Source organism: Acipenser ruthenus, chromosome 1, assembly GCF_902713425.1.
Source record: "Acipenser ruthenus chromosome 1, fAciRut3.2 maternal haplotype, whole genome shotgun sequence".
NCBI classification, from domain to species: Eukaryota; Metazoa; Chordata; class Actinopteri; order Acipenseriformes; family Acipenseridae; genus Acipenser; species Acipenser ruthenus.
This window is the reverse complement of record NC_081189.1, coordinates 31,621,543-31,644,094: the sequence shown is the minus strand read 5'-3', so window position 1 is coordinate 31,644,094 and position 22,552 is coordinate 31,621,543. Positions and strand designations below refer to the sequence as shown.

Genomic DNA, 22,552 nt, shown 5'->3' with positions numbered 1-22,552 from the left:
CCATATATAAAGAAGTCCTGATACCCCAGTTATGACACTTGAGTTTCTTATGTATTCACAACCTCCTACACTTAATAAAAAAAAAAATAATACCCTTGAACTAAACAGGCTGACTTTTTTTCTTCAGTACTGTTTACCTAGTTCCCTGAAACCTGAACCCAGAGCTCACATTCTTGAAAATGAAGGACTCTAAGTAATTCATATTGATTACTGTTGAATAAACAGTTTTTATATGATATATCATATGATAGAAGGCTTGGTGGTCCAGTGGTTAGAGAAAGGGGCTTGTTACCAGGAGTTTCCCAGTTCAATCTCAACTCAGCCATTGACTCACTACCCTGAGCAAGTCACTTGTGCTCTGTCCTTTGGATGAGATGTAAAATCGAGGTCCTATTGTAAGTTCACCCCCTAGTCTCTGCTAGTCACTTTGGATAAAAGCGTCTGCTAAATGATTAATTAATAATAATAATCCTCCCTTTGACAAAGTTTTTGTGATATGGGTCATTCTGGCTCAAGTGGACCATAGAGGATTGCTCAAAGCCTTTCTTCTCTGACATCCATCAATTATTTTTGGTTGGAAAGCACTTTCAAACTTTGAAAATGTTATCAGCATTATTAAGCGTCCGTTTTCACCATCTTCAGATACGTTCTCACCAAATGTATTGAAAAAAGATTTTTGAAACTGTAATAGGCTGTTTAAAAAGGCAAAATCAGTCCAGGGGCATCTATTTTAGTGATCTAAAAAATGGCAGATCTGAATACCACCGCTCTTTAACTCTGTGTCAATCCTGCTGGTGATTTACCCCAAGGGAGATTTATTGAGACACTTATTAACATGCATACGATACAGATACAGATTTAGGTGTCTATTTAATTGAAATAGACTCCTAGAACAGTTTCATGAATATCAAACAGAACAATGGTTGAGCAATTAAATATAGGTAAAAAAGTTATATATTATACAATTATGATAGTAAAATTGTACCATTTCTATCAAAATTGTTTTAACTAATTGTTGCAACTTTACACATTTTGTTTTAAAAATGACACTGTAACCTTTTGCTGTCACTGTAACACTATACCCACTGGTGTGTAACTGTAAAATTGCAACTCCATCTATTAAAATCTTTGTTTTTGTATTTTTAAACCAAATAAAATATTGATATCATGTGTTAAAAAGAGATTTGAGCTGTGTTGGAAACAGCAGCTTCGCTGCCTATATATTTTGTTCAAAATATATATAGTCTTTTCATATTTTGGAGGTAAATATTGGGGTGAGAATTGTGCACTGATGAAAATAAAGTCAAGATATCAAGCAGTAGAATTTGTTTTCTGAATTTATTTTATCTATTTTTTTTTACCTTTTATTGTATATATAATTTTCTATTTGTCAGTATAAGCTACACAGTCACACTGGAAATAATCTATTTAAACTCCATGAAAAGAAACAGAAAAGGGATCCCAATGGTGTCAATCTTGTGCCCGTCTTTATTTTTGTTTTACATTAATTATATTACTCTGACTTGACTGTCAGCTACACGCAGATGGCACGGATATTTATAATACTGGCTCCCTGTTGGAATCCATCCAGAAGTAACTTTAATAGGATTTTGATCATCTGTAACTTTGGCTGGCTGTCAGTTAGTTTATTTTGTATACAAAGAAAACAAACGTTATGCAGCTTGCAACAAAGTCTGGAATTAAATCTTTGAGGCATTTTTAAGAAATACAATCAAACATTACTGGCTTGGGGGGTATTGGTACAAATATCTAGGATAGTAACTTAATAAGAACCAGGGGCGGGGTTCTTATATTATACTTTCTTAGTTTTAGACCTTTATTAAAGGAGATTTCAAAGGAGAAGTTACCTTGTAGTAAATGGAGGAAACTAACAAGCACAAATTGCTTAGCAGTAGACAGTAAAAAACAAGATTGCAACACATTCTGATCTTAACTGAACACTGTTGATTTTGGAACAGTCTACCGGCATCTCTCATCTGGTTTTTAAGTGTACTTGAACTCTTTCTCAATACTTTGGGGAAAAAAAAAAAATGTTTCAACAGACCTAAGATATGCTACTCAAACGGTGGCGGTGTGGGCAGGAGATCTGGATAAAGTGCATCTTGCACATTAAAAAGCACTTTCAAAAATCGCACTGTTATTGGGAGAACAGTCTAATAGGCACCTGAATGTAAAATAAATCCTATTTTCAGTCTGTCCCCTGAGGAACTCCCTATACCTAGATGAATGGATGGAGATGAGTAAAAGGCCTTTTGAAAGATTCCCAGCTGAGGCACAGAAGGGTTTAAAGTACAGGGCACCACAATCTTCTAATTAACCAAAGAGCACCTGCTTATCTCAAATGAAACAGTTGCCTCTTGGGCGCCTGATAAATTCAATACAACTGTAAATTGTTTGTTGATACCTTTTAAAATGAATCATGCCTAATGATTATAATTGAAGCGGCACTTATTTCTCAGTCCAAACGCTGCCCCACTTAACTCTTGTCAAGCTAGATGTAACCTAGTAGTAAAATGTAAATATTGTGATTTTGCCATTTAATTCTATATCAGATATGAACATAGATAAGACTATAAGAACAATGTAAAATTATCTGTGGTTAGGAAATTACAAAAAAAACTTGGATTTAATTGGGATTTTTACCATTTGCTTTACACAACATACTTAACACTTTGAAGGTGTAAAATATTTTTTATTGTGACACAAAAGTTAATTAAACAAAAAAAAAGACATTTGTTGGTCAATACTTGGTAGAAACACCTTTGGCAGGAATTACAGCTGTGAGTCTTTTTGGGTAAGTCTCTACCAGCTTTGTACATCTGGATCCTGCAATTTTTGCCCATTCTTCTTGGCACAATTGATCAAGCTCTGTCAAGTTGGATGGGGACCATTGGTGAACAGCAAATTTCAAGTCTTGCCACAGATTCTCAATCGGATTGAGGTCTGGGCTTTGACTGAGCCATTCTAAGACATTAACATTCTTGTTTTTAAACCACTCCAGTGTAGCTTTGGCTGTGTGTTTAGGGTCATTGTCCTGCTGGAAGGTGAACCTCCGCCCCAGTCCCAGGTCTTTTGCAGACTGAAACAGGTTTTCCTCTAGAATTTCCCTGTATTTGGCTCCATCCATCTTGCCCTCAATCCTGACCAGTTTCCCAGTCCCTGCCGATGAAAAGCATCCCCATAACATGATGCTGCCACCACCATGCTTCACCGTGGGGATGGTGTTCTCAAGGTGATGAGCAGTGTTGGCTTTGCGCCACACATAGCGTTTTGCGCTAAGGCCAAAAAGTTCAATTTTGGTCTCATCAGACCAGAGAACCTTTTTCCACATGTTTGCTGTGTCTCCCACATGCCTTTTGGCAAAATCCAAACGGGATTTAATAAGGGTTTTTTTCAGCAATGGCTTTCTTCTTGCCACTCTTCCATAAAGCCCAGCTTTGTGGAGCGTCCGGGTTATAGTTGTCCCATGGACGGTTTCTCCCATCTCAGTTGTGGATCTCTCCAGCTCCTTCAGAGTTACCATTGGTCTCTTGGTTGCTTCTCTGACTAATGCCCTCCTTACCTGGTCACTGAGTTTTGGTGGACGGCCTTCTCTAGGCAGAGTCGCGGTTGTGCCATATTCTTTCCGTTTTTTAATAATGGATTTAACGGTGCTCCGGGGGATGTTCAAAGTTTGGGATATTTTTTTATAACCCAACCCTGATTGGTGCTTCTCCAGAACTTTATCCTGGACTTGTTTTGATAGCTCCTTTGTCTTCATGATGCTGTTTGTTTAGATATGCTCTCTAACAAACTCTTGGGCCTTCCAGAAACAGGTGTATTTAATCTGAGATCATGTGACACTTTAATTGCACACAGGTGGACTCCATTCAACTAATTATGTGACTTCTGAAGGCAATTGGTTGCACCAGAGCTTATTTAGGGGTGTCACAGCAAAGGGGGTGAATACTTATGCAATCAAGACTTTTCAGTTTTTTATTTGTAAATAATTTTGAAAAATATGTAGATTTTTTTCCCCACTTCGACATTATGGACTATTTTGTGTAGATCAGTGACAAAAAATCCTAATTAAATCCATTTTAATTCCAGGTTGTAACACTACAAAATGTGGAATAGTCCAAGGGGGGTGAATTCTTATGCAAGGCACTGTATATAAATCAATAGTAGGCATTTTAAGATCAGTCTTGAACAAATATGACGTTTTTTGTGTGAAGGCAGTTTTTATGTGGGGTGCCCCTTTTTCCTGTAAGAAGTCAAAACCAGAAAGAACCGACCAGCAGCAGGTAAATTAACACTCTTCATTGTCAATGTTCTAAAAATCCAGCTCCAAGAACTCTGTGAAATATTTTACATGAAAGCTTCCAACATTACTCTGGGCATCAATTATTGTGTAGTCACAAAGTAAAAACACATTTAATTACAGACGGAATGCAATGTAAGTGTACATGCACAGGTGGTTGTTTATTTACAATAGTACTACTATGTAACCACACTCGTACAGTGTGACTACAACGTAGTTAGAGACACTAATGCTGGTTTCACAGACTCCGGTTAGATCTCGTCTTGGACTACTTCACCTAAAATAACATCAGTGAATCTAAGATTAGTAATAATCAGGGTATGTGAAACCAACCATTAATGTAAAGTGCTACCTTGGATTTTGCAGGCCATTGTTCTACTGTGTATTTTGGTCTGTGAAACGTATCATGGCAATTAATGTGAACCCCCCCCCCCCCCCAAATTAAGAAAACAATGACTTTGTATTTAGTATAACGATTAGTACAGTATATAATTAGTATTTCATATAATTAACAGACCTTACGATACATAATTTGTACCAAGCTTAAGTTATTATTAATTACTTTTCCAAGGAATCCCAAACCAGTCTTTGATGAGACTAAAAGGAAGTGTGGTTGTGATTAGTATCAAATGACGGTATGAGTCGACCCTGTTTCCTGTGTCTCCTGTCTTGTATTTTTAGTTTTAATACAGACAAATGTTATTGTTAGCCCTCTTTTGAAAAATGGTTAGTGTCTATTATGGAATGCTTCATATAAATAACTAAGGAGGTTATTTAAGAGTTCCTACATGAACCTTAGTTTTTTCTTACCATTAACATTAGTAGTGTGTTTTTCATTTTAAAACATAATATCAACAAACATATCACAGTGGTAAGTACTTACATGAATATGTCCTTTAACACCATAACACAACTATTGTTTAACATTTAGGTTTAGAAAACTGTCATTTCTGAGCAGCAGAAACATGGCAAAGGCTATCCAAATCCTAATCATTTATACTGTAGGTAAATGTTATCATGAATTAACTATCTAACAATGTTATTGAGATCTGGAATTAAAACAAACATTATGTAATGTTTACAGCATTTATCATAAGTAACCTTTACAGATTGTCGAATATAAATATAGTAAATGAAAATAAATTTTAAATAATTTTAAAGGTTAAGGTAACATTAATCTGATTGTAATGAAGCAAGATTCATGGGATTGGAGTTTTAATGCAATTTAAGGAATGGAAGCAAATCATTTCAATTTTTTGATTTTATAAATGTATGCCAAATAAAGACAGTCAACTTCTCAGATTTTGAACTGCAGCGAGTCTAACTCAATCACAACTATTCATCACTGAAGTATGTCAAAATTATACACTTTAAATGCAAAGTTTGTCTTACTTTTAATACAATACCATCAGTTTTCAAAAAGTACCATTTGGAATTGTATTCATATTATTAGCCTCAGAACATTGGGAAGAAGAACAAGAAATCTCATACTTTTCAACTGCTGATGGCAGTACCACTTTTACATTGGACCATTTCAACCCAGGCAAGCCAATTCACTGGGGGTGCCATTACAACGTTTAAATGTTTTTGGGGTAATATCTTATTTGTTCAGCTACAGTAACTCAAATAATACAAATTATGGTTACGCATCATACACATGAGAATGGTCATATGCAAAAAACACTATCATATAATAATAGACATATCCCCTCAACTCAACACCACGCAACTAGCATGACAGTAAACATAGACACAATGAAGAGTTCTTACCTTTGTATACCGGTAAGTTAGTGATCAACAGATGTGTCAGCCGCACGAAGAGCACAGCATGTGGTTTTCACTAACTCTACTGTCCAGAATAAATGATTTTTTTTCTATGTGTAAATATCGGTACTTTCATCCGATGCATCGGGACACGGGACATTTGGAGGGGACAACTGTATAGGGACTGTTGGCATGTATGGGACTGTGTGTGTGTGTGTGTGTGTGTGTGTGTTGTATCGTTCATTGGTTGTTTTCTGTCTGTGTTTTTATTGGTTATCTTCAGTGCCTTATTTGAATAAATGTATCCTAATGTTTATTATTTTTATGTCGGCTTGTCTCCAACCAGGTCTGCCAGGACCGTATTTAGGTAGTGCGGTGACCTGGCTGTGGGTTTTGTCGTCGGTTCCAGAGAAAGGGTGTAGTAAAGAGCCTGTTGTGTTACACTGCATTCCTGACTAGCATATTCATTACACTATTTTACACTGTACAATAATATGTAAAGTGCAGCAGCATGATTTATTTTGTGTTACCAGTAGGTAAAGTAAAAAGAAAATGCGCTACAGGTATTCATTTGATTTTACTCCAGACATGTCTGGTTTAGCGAGGGACTACCGGTTATGAAAACCTTTTTGATTGAAAAATATTTTTGATTTGGGGGTGAAGGTGGGGGGGGGCCCACTGGAGGTCCATTGCCCAGGGCCCACAAAAACCTGGTGCCATTTACTTCAGTTTTTTGTTTAAGCAAACTGTTCTAATTTACTTTCTTTTTTTTTTTAATCTAAAACAAAGGTTACAGCATTTTGATTTTATTGAGAGGCAATGGACAGAGGTTTGATACTTTTGGGCCTTTTTCATGAAAAGAGTGTTTGCCTTATAATCAAATATGACTTTACAATGCCTTCAATCGGGACTAAAAAAATGCCTTAATTATGATGTGGTCTTTATACTGAGGTGGTATTAAAGGAGGTTTTACTGTAATAGTTATTTCCAAGAGACAAAGGCACAAACATCTAAACTGCTTTAGTCAGGTCTGTTTTCTGTGTGCATGCACAACATCTACTATCAACTCATCACTTAAATAAATGGAGGAACATTACAAAGATAGACTAACCACAGACTGTACAAAATGAAAATTATGGATCAGTTCGTCCTGTGAGTAAAGTAGATAAGTTATAAGAAATATAATGTTTCTTTGAAAAAAAGTATTATTTTAATGACACAGAACATATTATGGTAGGTTTTCTTGTTCCTAGTCACGGTTTGTCAATGTCAGTACTTTACAGGAATTGAATTTGTGAACTAATTGGTAGACTGAGATTAGAAGATTATAGGATAGATCTTTAGTTTGCAGCGCTAAATTCATGGAATTGGTTCCAACTGGATGACGGAATGACAGAATATTTGGTCGGACTGCGAACAGTCCTTAATCATGTTTTTGATTAATGAAGAATACTGAAGAAATGAAGATTGAAAAAATGAAAAACTGCACATTCGAACGTCCAGTAGAATCTAAACAATGCCTTGATTCTCAGAAATGTAAAACACTTATTAATACTAACATACACAGTGCACCACACAACTAGAAAAACCCTCTTTTAAGGTGACTTGTATTTCATTGAAAAGGCATTAGAAAACTGTTAAGAGTTCCATTAGACTGAACTACCTGCCATTTCGCATCAGAGTCCAGAAGTTGAGATTGTGTTTAAACCTTGATGTGTATTGTTCAATGTGACATGCTCAATTTATCATTAGTTATGAAGTGAAAACGGATGAATACACATTCAATTTAGTTCAGCTGCTTTCTTCATTCATCACACCCTCCTGCCATCCATCATTCCCCTCTTTTGATTTAAACAAAAACACACTTTCATAAATGTAATCTAATTAATCATAATTGAAAGGTAATTTTATTTTAATGGACCATACATTTGGGGCAAGGCTTTATAAACTTTCCCTTCAATTGTAATGAATTCTGTTTCAGACAGTATCTCTTGAAGAAGACAACTTCTTTTTTTTTTTTAATGCAGTCATTTAAAGCTTGGAGCCGTTATTCAGAACTGTCCATGCGTGTTTATCATCTTCATCTAACAACTCTGTAAGAGGAACATTCTTTATAAATTGAAAAAAGTTGTACCAATAGATAGAAGACATAGGAAAACAAAAGCAATTACTGGGATAGGTGAAATTGTAGCTGCGAAGAACTATTTGAAGTATTTACAGACTAGGGCACTGAATAACAAAACTGAGGCTAGATGACTCAGTTGGTTATTAAAACTTTTACAACAATAGCATCAGGGCTGTCGCAATGGTAACATAAGCTGAAATATAACATTATAAATGTGTATGGTAATAATTTGGAGGTTTTCCGAAATTCTAGGGGCAGGGTTTAGTCATCTACACTAACCTCATTGACTCTTAACTAATACCATATAGATCAAGTCCACCGTTCACTAAATGTTCTGACAGTCTTTCTCCCCCGCCTTCTCATCGCGTTCTTGGCAACTGTATCTTCCTTCTGGGGGGTCGGTGGTCCTCCATCGTCCTGCCATGGTTGCACCTCAATTGGCTGCTACAGGAGATGAGATCCTGGGGCAAAGAGCCTAATCATCTGACAAAAAGATTATGTAATCAAAGACCGCTGGAAGTTATTTATCTTTCTACAGCAATGAATTTAGCTCGGTTAAAAAGAGAAAAGGGGTATTGGAGTAATAGAACTCTCATTCAATGACATAATTGTATAGGGATGGATAACATAATGTATACTGCTTTGTTACAATAACATGGTGAGGTTGTAACAGGTAGCATAATAGAAATTGGAAGTGTACCATTAATTTCAGGGTTGTTGGTATTAGGTATGATGACATTTCTTCTACTTTAAACCATTTAGTAATGAAATGGCTGATACTAGGATGAAACGCAACCCATTCAAAAATACATTATATCCTTTCTTAACTACTGCCAAGACATATTTCATTGATCCTTGCAGAGCTTCGTATACTGAATGTTATTGGAAAGTATCCCTGTTAGCATGGTGGTTTGAGTGGCCAAATGTATTGAAACTGCTCACCAAGCCACTGATATGTACTTTTCAGGATGAGATATTGTTGTGATGACAAACTCTCTTATAAACCTATTTTGTCCCATTCAGCAGAAAAACTACCCTTTTTGGTGGGCATCCTTTGAACGATGACCATTGTGGCAACCATGTCACTCACCGAGTTTCTCCATATCAGGGCACATAATAATCTTTCTTGACCTTAATGAGCCAAATCCAATCCATTGGAGACATTATGTCACCAGGCTGATCCTGAAAGTGAAAAGGCAAAGCATATCAATTATACAAATGTCAGCTTCACCTCAGGGCCATTCTCTATTACTAACAAAGGGAATGGAAACCATTCAGATAGTGACTAAACCACACTGAAAAGTAAATCTGTCCAAGTTCAAATATATCTGTGAGCTTTAGTCTAGCCCGCTTTTGTAAAGCTGATCTTACAGTCATCCCTATGTGTCACCATGACCTTGATTCTCACAAAACAGTATCGTAGAAAAAAGACCTCTACAGGATATTAATACTTAAGCCAGTGACAACAGAAATGAATTACTTAGTATTACTGTAGTATAACCTTTTTTTAACTGCCAAAGTCCCAGGAAAATTTAAGTTTATATACAGCAAACATTTACACAGGAATGAAAACCGAGTCAATTGGAGTGTTTCAAGGTCTTGTGGATACAGAGACATAAACATGGTCATAACTTTATAAAAAATAACACAGTCATGGTCAATAGGAGTTTAAAATGTTAACATTCATATAATACACATGTATGAATGTGTGATTTATTTTTTTACATTTATACTTTAACAACAATAAATTGAAATTTAAAATTTAGGATTGAAGCTCTTCACTATTCAACCCATCCTTGGCAATACAATTATTCAACACCAGGGACCAGTTGCAAAAAAAACATTAAAAGGAAAGGAAAGACTTATGTCATTCTTTTCAGAGTTTGTTGGTTCAAACTATGTGCAAAGGAAAACTTTCCTTGGCTTGTTGCCATTGTTTTTCAAGCTTCCATAACCAGAAAAGAAGCTCCTGCAAATCCTCTATTCAAATACATCAAAGCAATGCACTTAAGAATCTGATGATAACTAAATAAGAACATAATTATTTCTCAAACGGAATAGTCCTGAATCTCACCGCAAATCAATCAGCTATCTGCCCTAAGAATTTCTGACTCTATTTTAGCTCAATCAAAAAAAATCAATGAAGACCAATTATAGCCCATTTCATTAGCGTATGCAAATAGGAAAAGGTTGTAAATGAGCTTCCCTTCCCTCTTTTATTCCTCATTTTGCAGCGGCTCAATGCCTGCAATCCTCGTCAATGAGAAGCACAAAGGATGTGCTCGTGCTGGCCTCTAGCTGCAGTCTGGGAAATTAACATATGTTTTATTGCAGTTGGGTTCACAGCAGTGCTAAGACAAGAGGCCGTAGATTCTGAGAAGTAGTGCTGGTGGCCCTAAACAAAAACCATCCTGACTAGTGAAAACCTGTACATATTTGAAAGTGTTGTGCAGTATATGATGAGTCATTTCTTACCTGATTAACATCATTTGCTTCTGTTCTGTATGATTCTCTATAGGACGGTCTGCTACTGACATAATGGATATTGCAGCATTGTGGGTTACAGACATGATCAGCTAATCAACAAACAAACAGGAATTTATTTAAGTGTAGTAGTTTAAAAGCTAATTATTATTATTATTATTTTTTTTATTTCCTCCTAACCTTTTATGATTATTATTATTATTTATTTCTTAGCCGACTTACAATTGTTACAAGATATCACATTATTTTTACATACAATTACCCATTTATACAGTTGGGTTTTTACTGGAGCAATCTAGGTAAAGTACCTTGCTCAAGGGTACAGCAGCAGTGTCCCCTACCAGGAACTGAACCCACGACCCTCCGGTCAAGAGTCCAGAGCCCTAACCACTACTCCACACTGCTGCCCGTATGATGTTTGAGTTTGTATTGCAGTTACTGAAATACTGCTTTGTTTTTGTTTGTGTTAGGTGCTTTTATTTGAGTCTAGGAGATGCTCGTCAGTTCTAGTTGCCTGCTATAGTGTAACATGAAAAGTGCAGTTGCCTGCTGTAGACATTAACAGTTTCCTTATTGAATAAGCAGCTACTTTGGATCAAGTTTCCCTTTGTTTGGCTCACTGCTGTGCAGTAGATGGTGCTGGCACTTACTAATATAAAGACACTTTGACAGATCTAGCCTACATTTTTTGTCTATGGCTGGCAACTAGAAATGAAGAACAGCTTCTGAACTGATAGTCAAATCACCTTAAAACAGATTTATCATTCATATTTCAATCAGAATGATTAAAAACATCATAAAAGCCCTGATACAGAGTGTGCCGTACAACTCCCCACTACCGATCCTGGCTTGCCGATTCCCTGGCTAAATACTGTAATCCTTTGGAGACCTTCCAACCTATCAGATTCCCCAAATATCCTCAAGAACAAACCCATGGAACCTGGAAACAGATGTACCCACAATGTGCCAAACAGGACACTATCCCATCCCCATAGCCCTCAAACGTGAGCTCCTATGGCTTGGCATCACTGCACCATGGAAATTTTACAGAACACAGGCTGCAGTGTTCAGCAGCAAACCTGTACCTGTAGTATACTGTTTAATACCCTTATTTGACGATATATTATGCAAATATTGTATAGGTTGTTATAGGATATAAGCTGCTTTGCTCAAGATCAGAACCAAAAAGCCCACTTGTGGCAAATACCAGCTTGTATCATATAGCTTCCTATACAATATTCTACATGTGAGAGAAGACTTAAAATATGAAATCAGTTTTAAAAGAAGAGAATCGAGGATGTGCACAAAGTTGAAAAATAAAAACAATTTTAATTGGAAGGATTGAGATGTGTATCCGAAGATGTATATCTTCAATTCAGTGTTCCCATATGTAAAATATGAATTAATGATGTTGAATGTCTGAAACTACTGTGTCTTTGTATCACTGGGAAATACAACAAAGAAGACCAAGCAGCTTAGTATATCTTGGAAGTTATTTGATTTGTTGACTTGGTTGTGGCGCCCCCTATATAGGACTGTTTTAAATACACCACCCCTTAATTATACCAGTAGTAATGGGAGCTCAGAATTAATATCTCCCATATATTGCGACCCCCACTTGAGTCCCTTTCAAACAAATGAAAGAATAACGTGCATATGGTTTTATTTAAATACAATGAAAATTCAGACAAAGGAATAAAAGAGAAATGTTTGCTTTTTAATACAGATATCTTTTTTACTAACAGCAGTTATATGCTATGGTAGGTTCAAAGGATGGGTTGATAAAGCACAATGAAGCCAGGGCAGCCTCTCCCATATGCCACTGACACCTGGAGAAGAACGCTCAAAGCAAGAAAACAAAAAAAAAAAAATACAAAATAAGTGTTTTAATAAAAATACAACCAAATACTGATTAACAAAAGAAGTGTTAACAACGCTTCAATGTGCTCAAAAACAAATAGTGAATAACTTAAACACAACACCAGGGGGCAGTGTGATCTGGGGGAGGCTGAAAACTCCACACATTTCCAGAAACACAATAAATATTCTTTGTTACAACTTTCTTTTTTTAACCCAACTTACAGTCTTCTATTAAACCTATAGAACTGCCAAGTATATTCTGTTTTCTGGTTTTTAGAACTAAACAGAAAGCACAAGATAACAAGCAAACACACTCCTAAAAGCAAACAAACAAAAAAAAAAAACGTATAACAATAAAACAACAAAGTTCAACAGAAGCAAAACAGTGGCCAACACATCTCCTATAGAAAGAAAACAAATCATTATGCGTGACCACAAAAAGAAAACACAGTTCAGACAGTTTACTTAAAACAAAACACCAACTACATTCATTTTATTATTTATTAAAACCAGGTAAAAAAAAAAAAAAAAAAACAAGCCACACATTACCTCGGGTGAACCGGACTGATCAATCGTCTCGTTTCCCTGTTCACCCTACCAAAAATCAATAGAAAAATAGAACAAAAGCATTTCAAAACAGGGGAGATCAGCACACAACCAACAAAGAAAGAGATTGATTTTTTTTTTAATGTTACCATCAAATAGCAGCAGGGAGACCCCAAACGAAGCAACCACAGCAAACAATCTTGATTCATCATGTGAATCAAGCTCTTTATATACAGGTGCGCAGATTGTTCAGAACAGTGCAGCGTTAATTAAATTATTACTTAATTAAAAACAAATAGGAAAAAGGTCTCACCTGCTACAAGGTTTTTAGATCAGTTACTAAAAAATTAAAGTAATATAAAGTGGGAAGACTGTCACAGAAGTGACTAATGGCTGTGTGTCTGATTTGTGTTTGTTATTATTATTAGTTTGTTTGTTCCGCTTAATCTGTTTGACTGTTCACTTTTATTTATTTATTTTCTTGTGCTTCCACGATTTCTTTTAAAAGTATTGTTTGGTTTATATTATTTATTTATTTTTCGTTTGCGCACAGGGTGTTTTGTTTTCTTCTGAGTTTGATAACAGCAGCAGTAATAATGTGAGACAGCTGGGGTGCCATTGGCAATTGGACAACAGGCAGTTTTTCAATCTAGGACCAGGGATAAAAAGAGGAGAGCATTGAAAAAGGAAGGGGAAGCAGCAGCTAAAGGAACAGTAATAGCAGGACGGGAGCAACAAGACACGAGGCAGAAGGTAGCACAGTGGCAGCAGCAGCAGGATACACTGCAAAGGATCAGAGGCGGTGTGTAAATCATGCAAATCCTAAACACAGCGGCAAGCTGAGAAAACCACCGATGACGGACCACGGGCATCAGCTGACAGTTAAGTGGCTTTGTTTGTCTGGTGTATCGGTCTGCGCCCGCCACACTAAAACTTGGTGCAGTCGGCGGATTTGGGGTTTTTGAGCAACCCAGTGTCCTTCTGATATGCCTGGAGAGGAGTCACGATGATGCTATTTTTTTATGGATGAGCCTTGGGTTCCTAAATTGAAAGGTGACGAGGCTCGTAGAATGGAAAAAGCAAATCAAGGCAGTGATACGGATGCAGTGGTGCAGTGATGAACAATGTTTAGACTTTGTACTAAGTGCATTGGAAGGGGAGGCCAAACGGGAAATCTTGGTTGTAGATGAGGGATAGGAATACTCCCAAGAAAATATTTAAAGTATTAGAGGAATTGTTTGGTGATAAAGTGCCTTGTTCTGTGTTACTCTCTTCTTTCTTTAGTTGCAAGCATGAGAGTAATGAGAGTTTAAAAGCCCTCACTTTGCATCTTCAAGTACTCTTCCGCAGGTTACAACATTGAGAACCTCGATCTCTCCCTTCAGAAGTATACCTACAAGACTAGTTTGTGTTGGGATTACGGGATGGAGCACTTCGACAGGAACGTACAGCGATGATAAGAAGAGATGCAGAATAGACCTTTGAGGATATCCGTAGAGAGGCTGCCTGTTATGAGGAGGAACGATTGGTAGGTTGAACGCCAACAGTGTGTAAAGTGATTGGTGAGACTGATGTCACAACCCCTGTTCAGGATGTTAAAGACTGGTGACAAGATTTTCAGAAAGAGGTAAAAGGATAACTTGTGGAATGTGTGCGAGAGATTCGGACTGAATTTGGTGGAGGGAGAGAGCCATTTCCAACTTCAAGGAGGTGTGTTGTGTAGGGAGGTGGTGGATGGATGCACTTGTGAGGTTTATTTTCAGATCACTGTGCTAAAAGATCAACAGAAACAGATCTGTAAATGCTATATGGAGGCTGGACACCTGGGAGTTGAGAAGACCCTGGCCACAATTCGATGATGGTTCTATTGGCCCTGGATGGAAACTCAGGTACAGGCATGGCATTGGGCTTGTACCGGTTGCAAGTTACAAAAGGCTAAGGCAGACCCTGGAGCTCCAATTGTGCCCTTTCAGGTTACTGCTCCTTTAGAGGTAGTTGCTATAGACTTCTTGGTGCGGGGCAAACCAAATGATGCATATCAAAATATTTGCCCAAGACCACGGCTAAGGCCCTGTGGTATCATGTAGTTCAGCCTTTTGGGTGCCCAGCCTGGTATGACTACTCCATATCACCCTCAGGGCAATGGGGTTTGTGAGAGGTTTAATCAAACATTTTTGGATCTACTAGGTACCTTAGAAAAAGAGAAGCAGAACTGCTGGGTGGACTATATGCAAGAAATGGCCCATATTTATAACAACTCAGCTCACAGTTCCACAGGATATGCTCCATTCTTCTTGATGTTTGGTCGACACGCCCTATTACCTGCAGATGTGGTATTGGGAGCCCCAGAACCAACTGGGAGTACTACCCCCGATGAGTGGATTCAAAAACATCATGAGAAGCTGATGTTTGCATTTGGACAGGCAAGTAAAACCTTGGAAGGAAATGCTAAACGGTGGAAGCAATATTATGATTGTACTACTAAGAAAGTGCCTTTACTGTTAGAGGAAAGGATGTGGATACGAGATAAACCAACATGTGGGGCTGGTAAACTGGCAGATAGCTGGGAGACAGTACCATATATTGTGGTAGAACAAAAGGGACTGAACCTGCCGATATATAAGGTTAGGCCAGAGAAACCAGGATGAGAGAGTCCTCCACAGCACAGAAACTTTCCACGGCCATGTGCAGTGCCGGTAGAAAGTGTACCTGCGGTTGAACCTGCGCAGCCTGAATTACAGTATCAAGAAATAAGACTATGTGGGGTTATTTATACCCGTTAGACCCACTACCCGAGGCCCCTCAAAATAGACACCCACAACAGGAGAATTTTGGCCACCCACCTAGAAGATATTGGGAATATAATCGCTATTGTTACCACTGAAGCATTGGACAGGGATTGCCAATGAAAAAGCAAGGAAGTGTGTCACAGGGTTGACCAATGCCTGTGTGTCTGATTTGTGTTTTTGATTATTATTATTATTATTATTATTATTATTATTTTTATTATTATTATTATTATTATTATTTTGTTTATTCTACTTATTCTGTTTGACTGTTTACTTGTTTTATTTTTTTCTTGCACTTGATGATTGTTGCATGATTTGTTTTAAAAGTATATATATATATATATATATATATATATATATATATATATATTATATATATATATATATATATATATACACAGTGCCTTGCAAAAGTATTCAGACCCCTGACCAATTCTCTCATATTACTGAATTACAAATGGTACATTGAAATTTCGTTCTGTTTGATATTTTATTTTAAAACTCTGAAACTCAAAATCAATTATTGTAAGGTGACATTGGTTTTATGTTGGGAAATCTTTCTAAGAAAAAACTGAAATATCTTGCTTGCATAAGTATTTAACCCCTGTGCTGTGGAAGCTCCCAGTTTACACCGATGAAAGAAATTGCCCTAACGAGGACACAATTACCTTACCATTGGCCTCCACCTGTGAACCATTAAAGTTGCTGTCACACTTTCTGGATAAAAACCCCACTGTTGAAGGATCATTGGTCAGGCTGTGAATCTGAAGGAAAATGAAGACCAAAGAGCATTCTACAAAAGTTAGAGATAAAGTAATACAAATGCATATATTAGGGAAAGGGTACAAAATAATATCCAAGTGTTTGGATATCCCAGTGAGCAGTTGGATCAATAATCAGGAAGTGGAAGCTGCATCACACCACCCAGGCACTGCCAAGAAAAGGCCGATATTTCCCAACATAAAACCAATGTCACCTTACAATAATTGATTTTGAGTTTCAGTGTTTTAAAATAAAATATCAAACAGAACGAAATTTCAATGTACCATTTGTAATTCAGTAATATGAGAGAATTGGTCAGGGGTCTGAATACTTTTGCAAGGCACTGTATATATGTATTTTTTTGTATTTTTTTATTTGCGCACAGGTGTTTTGTTTACCTCTGAGTTTGATAACAGCAGCAGTGCTAATGTGAGACAGCTGGAGTGAACTGGTAATTGGACGACAGGCAGGTTTTCAATCAAGGACCAGGATAAAAAGAAGAGAGCATGGAGAGAGGAAGGGGAAGCAGCAACTGCAGAAGCAGTAATAGCAGGACGGGAACAACGAGGCGAGAGGCAGAAGGAACCACAGTGGCAGCAGCAGCAGCAACGGGATACACTGCAATGGAGGCTGTGTGTAAATTAAGCAAATCCTAAACACAACGACAAGCTGAGAAAACCACAGCTGACGGGCAAAAGGAAGTGGAGTAACTCGGACCACGGGCTTCAGCCGGCAGTTAAGTGGCTTTCTTTGTCTGCTGCATAAGGTAGCTCTAATTTGGAAGGAGACTCTGTGATTGTGATTTACTGTTTTAAAGTGAAGACTATCCCTTACAGATCTCAACCAGCTGCCTGTAGTAATTAGCCTGTTTGTACTGCTCTATTAGCACATATTAAAGGGTTTTTGTATTTTAGTAGTGTTGGCCGGGTGGTTGTTTGGTTGTTAGTGGCGACCACTAGTGGGCAGGGTTATTGGCTTTCTTTTTGTAAAAAAGGGGTGAACTAGAGGTGGGTTTTCTCGACCGCACTACAATTACAATCAATATAATAAAACTAAAACAACGGTTTCTTAGGGTGCAATCCCCTAGGTATCGTAGTCGCTACGAGATAAAAGAGCCTGTTTGTTTGGCACCCACCACAGGTAACTGATGGGGAAAAAAATCTCTATGCATGAAACTTGGTTCACGCTACATATTTCTTGACATGAAATGTCAGGTTGGACCTGTAGGACCTGTTTTAAAGGGCCTGTCTATCAGTACTATTAAAATAGCCATATAATAATAATAATAATAAGTTGTATCTGGGGTGTGTTTCCCTAAAGGTACTTTACCATTGTGAGAGCATCGTTAAAATGTCTCCGAAGCATCCTTGAAGTTCTGTTTGAGTTGTCTGGGGGCAGTCGTGAGATGTCCTTCGAGGTTAGGAATACACTGCAACATCATCGGGAGAACACTTTGCCCCTCCCGAGTCAGCGCAGGCGTGGTAGCTGTGAGCTGAGCCTAAAAATAATTGGACATTTCTAAATTGGGGAGAAAACAATAAAAAAAAAAACCTAATTGGCGACTACTAAATAAATTTTAAAAAAATACGTCCCCAATACCCTACCACTCCTCCAAATCCTTTATCTAAAATTCTACAGCCAGCCTTAAAGCAAATCTTATCTTTTTTGGACTACTTTTTATTTGCAATGCTCACTAAACCAATACTGCTTCACATTATTTGATCTATATGGCAATGTTGAAAATAGGCCTGAGTTAATGTTTCTGAGCTGTGACATGCATGCTTTGACCCTTGTTAAGGGGTTACCTTTCCATGTCTGCGTCATATTGAGGCATTACCGGTAGCAATCATGCCCATATCATTTCAGTTGTGGTCCTCGTTGGGTTTTTGCTGTCTCGAAACCAGTTCCTCTTCCTGAAGCATGAACATGGTATTAGCTAGACTCACAAGTGGAAGTTTCAGTATTTAAGTTTATTTTTCTTATTGCCTCACTGATTGCTCAGTGTGCTTGATGCCATGATCTAGAGGTCTCTACCAGTTGTAAGGACCTGAATATTTTTAATTTGTCACAATGTCCTTCCACAGAGCATTGGACATTTACTAACATGACCAGAATCATAATAATATCAAAAACATGCAATCCAGACCACTTCATTTAATGTCCAGTGTGCAGGCCACAACACAACACAGAGTTCAAGAATGAAAAGTAAAAGTACAATCAAAATTGTGTAAGGACAATGAAGATGTATTTGAGAAATGCAACAATTTGTAGGGTGTAATCCTACAACACAGGAAGTGAATATGAACCCAAGTGAAAATCTTAAAAAACGAAAACATCACTGACTTGTGACAATGTTGTTATGCGAACAACTTTTTTTTACAGCTGTAATCTTAAACCATCAGAAATTGTAACTTTTGCTTGATATTTCTAACTGTGATTCATAATGAGGGCGGCAAAAACATTATATTATTTGAAACGCATGGCGACTTTGACCAGGTAAAAACACATGAAAGAGTTTCAAATATAAGTAATTCTCTGCATTCACTGGTTTAGGGCTTGCTAAAGTTTGAAGCCACTAGAATAGACATTAGAATAACCATGGGTACAGTAGGTGGCTGAAACCAGGCCGATTCCACAGTTCTGTAAAATGTTCTAAAAATCCAACCCCGGCAGGGTATAGGAAATTATGATCATTAGTTATAATGATGAGTCCAAGCAGTGTGATAGACGTGCAGACCAAAGTCTTATTTGCAATCAAGGGTGACTACCATTAATTCCCCAGTGCAGTAAAAATGCTACAGCTTGTTGTATCCCACCGATGTATTCAGTAAGTCGATAAAATCAACCGCTAATTTACTAGAATGTTTACCTTGTAATTCCCCAAATGTGTTTTTTGCATAAGTTGAAGAAGACCTCTTTTGAAATCTGTGTGACTTAAATTAAGATGTTCATAGTAAAAAGCACTTTCAGCTGTAGGAGATTTTAAATGACGTTCAAGCTCTGCTATAGCCTTGGAAACAATAATAGTGCACGTGTCATACTGATTACATGATATGTTCAGCATGGAAATAAAAAGTACCAACTTTCTTACATCTAAAACCTTATTTAAAATCCGGAATGAAGCACTACACCTTCCATTGTAATAAATACAACAAATATGTATTGGTCTCATAACCCCAGTCAGTCCCTTGGTAATTTACACCTCCAACTGCTCCTGGTTATACGAGAGCCAACAGAGCTGCACTTTTTGTGCAAGCAGCTTGAACAAACCGTATTTCCTAAGGGAGCTTGAGCACTTTAACGTCTCAACATTAGCCTGCTCCCTGGCTCAACATTATTAATGCCAAGAGGTGGTAATTTAAATAATGACGTATTAGGGACAAATACAAATGAAAGCGTAATAACCACAGAAAGCCCAAATGTGCAGCTCTGTGTGTTAATAACTAATCCAATGGGATGTGAACAAATTTACCAGAGTCTTGATTAAAAAAAAGAAAGTGCTGCAAAGCAACAGCTGATCTTTATTTAGTCGCTGATGGTCATTTTGTCAATAATTAAATGATCATTAGTAAGTCAATTCTACACATATATAATTAAAACATTTACTGGATGGAATCATTCATTAGCCTTTAATTAGTTAATCAAGAGAGTTAGAAAACCAGCAAGAAGCCTGGCGGTATGAGATTTATGTTGCAGCTGTTTTGTAATTACAGCAACATTCTTTCAGGGATTTGCTCTAGTTTATTTTCACTGGCATACTGCTCAGTATCCTACAAGCTTCCTCAGGGTTTGTCTGGGATAATTAATGTCACTACTTTAGAGATGCAAGGTCACATGCCATTTAGTGCTGTTTTTGTCTCATCAACCAATTTCAACGAAAATGCCTCACATTATACTACAGGCCAGTTGAACCTGAATTCTGGTACTAGCACACACATGTAAAAAAATGTTGGCAACTCAATCTGTATCGTCTATATTAATGAGTTAAATACTGTAGCAACAGAATGTAATACAGCTTCCCTGAGATTGTTCACCTTTTATTGTTTTGCTTTTTATGATGTTTGCTATCATTGTAAGTGGTGCTTTTTTTTTTTTTTTAAACTTAAGAGTCTGTAGAGCTACACTAGAGCCATGTGGCATTGTGACCTTTCAACTCTGCTAGTCCAACTACTCTACATATATAGAGAGGGTGACATGATGAAATAATGAGGAAGCCTGTTCTGGTTATTCAGGCCTTGGCAGTTAGAATTTTAAAATCACTCAACATAACTGAAAAATCATAAGGCAAGGGAAACCACTTGGTCTTTAAAATATACCCCATATACCTTGGGCTAAAAAACTAACGAAGTATTCCTATCTTAAAAGTTCATCTCACTTGATAGTTTGGTTGAAATGAAAACAACTGCCAAATACTAAAATTGTTAACTGAAATAAATTGGGCTGGGTGAGTCTGGCTTCCCTTATAAATATCTGTATACCAACAGTTTCTTTATACTGTAGCTCATGCTACCAGTAAATAAAATACTACTGTGGACTAAATAAAAAAGATATATTTTGGGGGTCGTGAATTTACCATCAAATTGTATACTACCAATGTATTTATATTATTATTTGTTTAGTTATACTTCTCTAGTCCTAACATCTTTTGTATATTATATGCATGATTTTGTTATTGCCGCATTGGATTTCACTTGTATTTTATTATAGGGCCATTTGGATTAGAGGATGCATTAAAAATATATTAAAAAAATGTTGAACTGTAACTAATGACAACCCTAAGATATTCCTTTAGAACATTTAGCCCTGCACTCCCATTTCAAGACTACAGTGATTTAAAATGATGTCTTACTTGTACTAGATTCTCTGGTGAAATCATTTTGTTTAGCAATGTATTCATATTTACTGCGAGTACCTGTATTTAATTTGTATAGATCTTATTGGGTAAATACAAAAATACAGACAATCTAATAAGAATATTGAGACGTGGAACAATTGCAGGAGTCTGTATCCGGAGTTGGTGAGGTCACAGTCATGCCGTTTCATGATGTCTCTTTGAAATCTATCTGAATTGCATTAAATTGGATATAAAGATGTGCAGACACATACATCACAGTAAATAGTGTACTGGAGTGTGACAGTGGAAGAATCCCGCCTCAACAATCGGGTCAGAAAATCAGCTCCCAATCCGATTAATAATTCACAATCCTGTTAGCGGAGAACAAACATTTCTGTTCAAGCAATTTAAGTTGTGGAATTGTTATTAAATCTGGGAGATTTGCTGGCTCTTGAGCTAAAGTAGGAGTACTGCAAAACTTATTTCAATCTGGGCATGGGATCAGACAAATGCTCCCTTTTACAACCCCTTTTCTCTATTAAATAGTAGAAATGCCATTTGTATTTTAAATATTTCCAGATAGCATGGAGTACAATGTTGCTTTTATCTTTTAATATTACTATTTTCACAAATACAGTGGTAGGCAATATGGTATCCATTTACTACCCATTTTGTTTGGATAGTTCTTATTTTTACCCTCCACTCTCCAGAAAGCAGTTTCTGCAATGGTGACTGCTGCCAAGACATGTAATGGTACTTAACATATAAATGAAATCTGTTCATTCTACAAACAATGGGGTATTCAATTGAAGTTTCTACAATTCTTACTGTTTAACAGGCTATTTCAATAGCATATGAATGGAAGGTGAGAAACAGAAGGTAAAATATGTTTTTGTATGCAGATAGTAATAATTGCATGGAATAGTTTACCAGTTGAAGTAGTAACAGCTAAAACTCAATGTCCTGGTGAATTATAACCTGTCCCAAGGGAAACTGTGTGCTAGCAAGGGAATAGACTTGTTTAGCTATAGAGCCTCTTGTTGTTCCCAAACTTCTTAACATTGTTT

At 37.0% G+C, this 22,552-nt stretch overlaps 1 long non-coding RNA gene across 1 annotated transcript; it reads right to left on the bottom strand.

Annotated features, from left to right (window-relative positions):
* Positions 1–12,433: 12,433 nt before the first annotated feature.
* LOC131740220 (uncharacterized) lies at positions 12,434–14,162 on the bottom strand. Its single transcript, XR_009330853.1, has 3 exons — positions 13,250–14,162; positions 13,104–13,148; positions 12,434–12,523 (listed from the first exon to the last, which is right to left on the bottom strand). It is a non-coding gene; the product is annotated as an uncharacterized LOC131740220 (long non-coding RNA).
* Between the last annotated feature and the right edge of the window lie 8,390 nt (positions 14,163–22,552).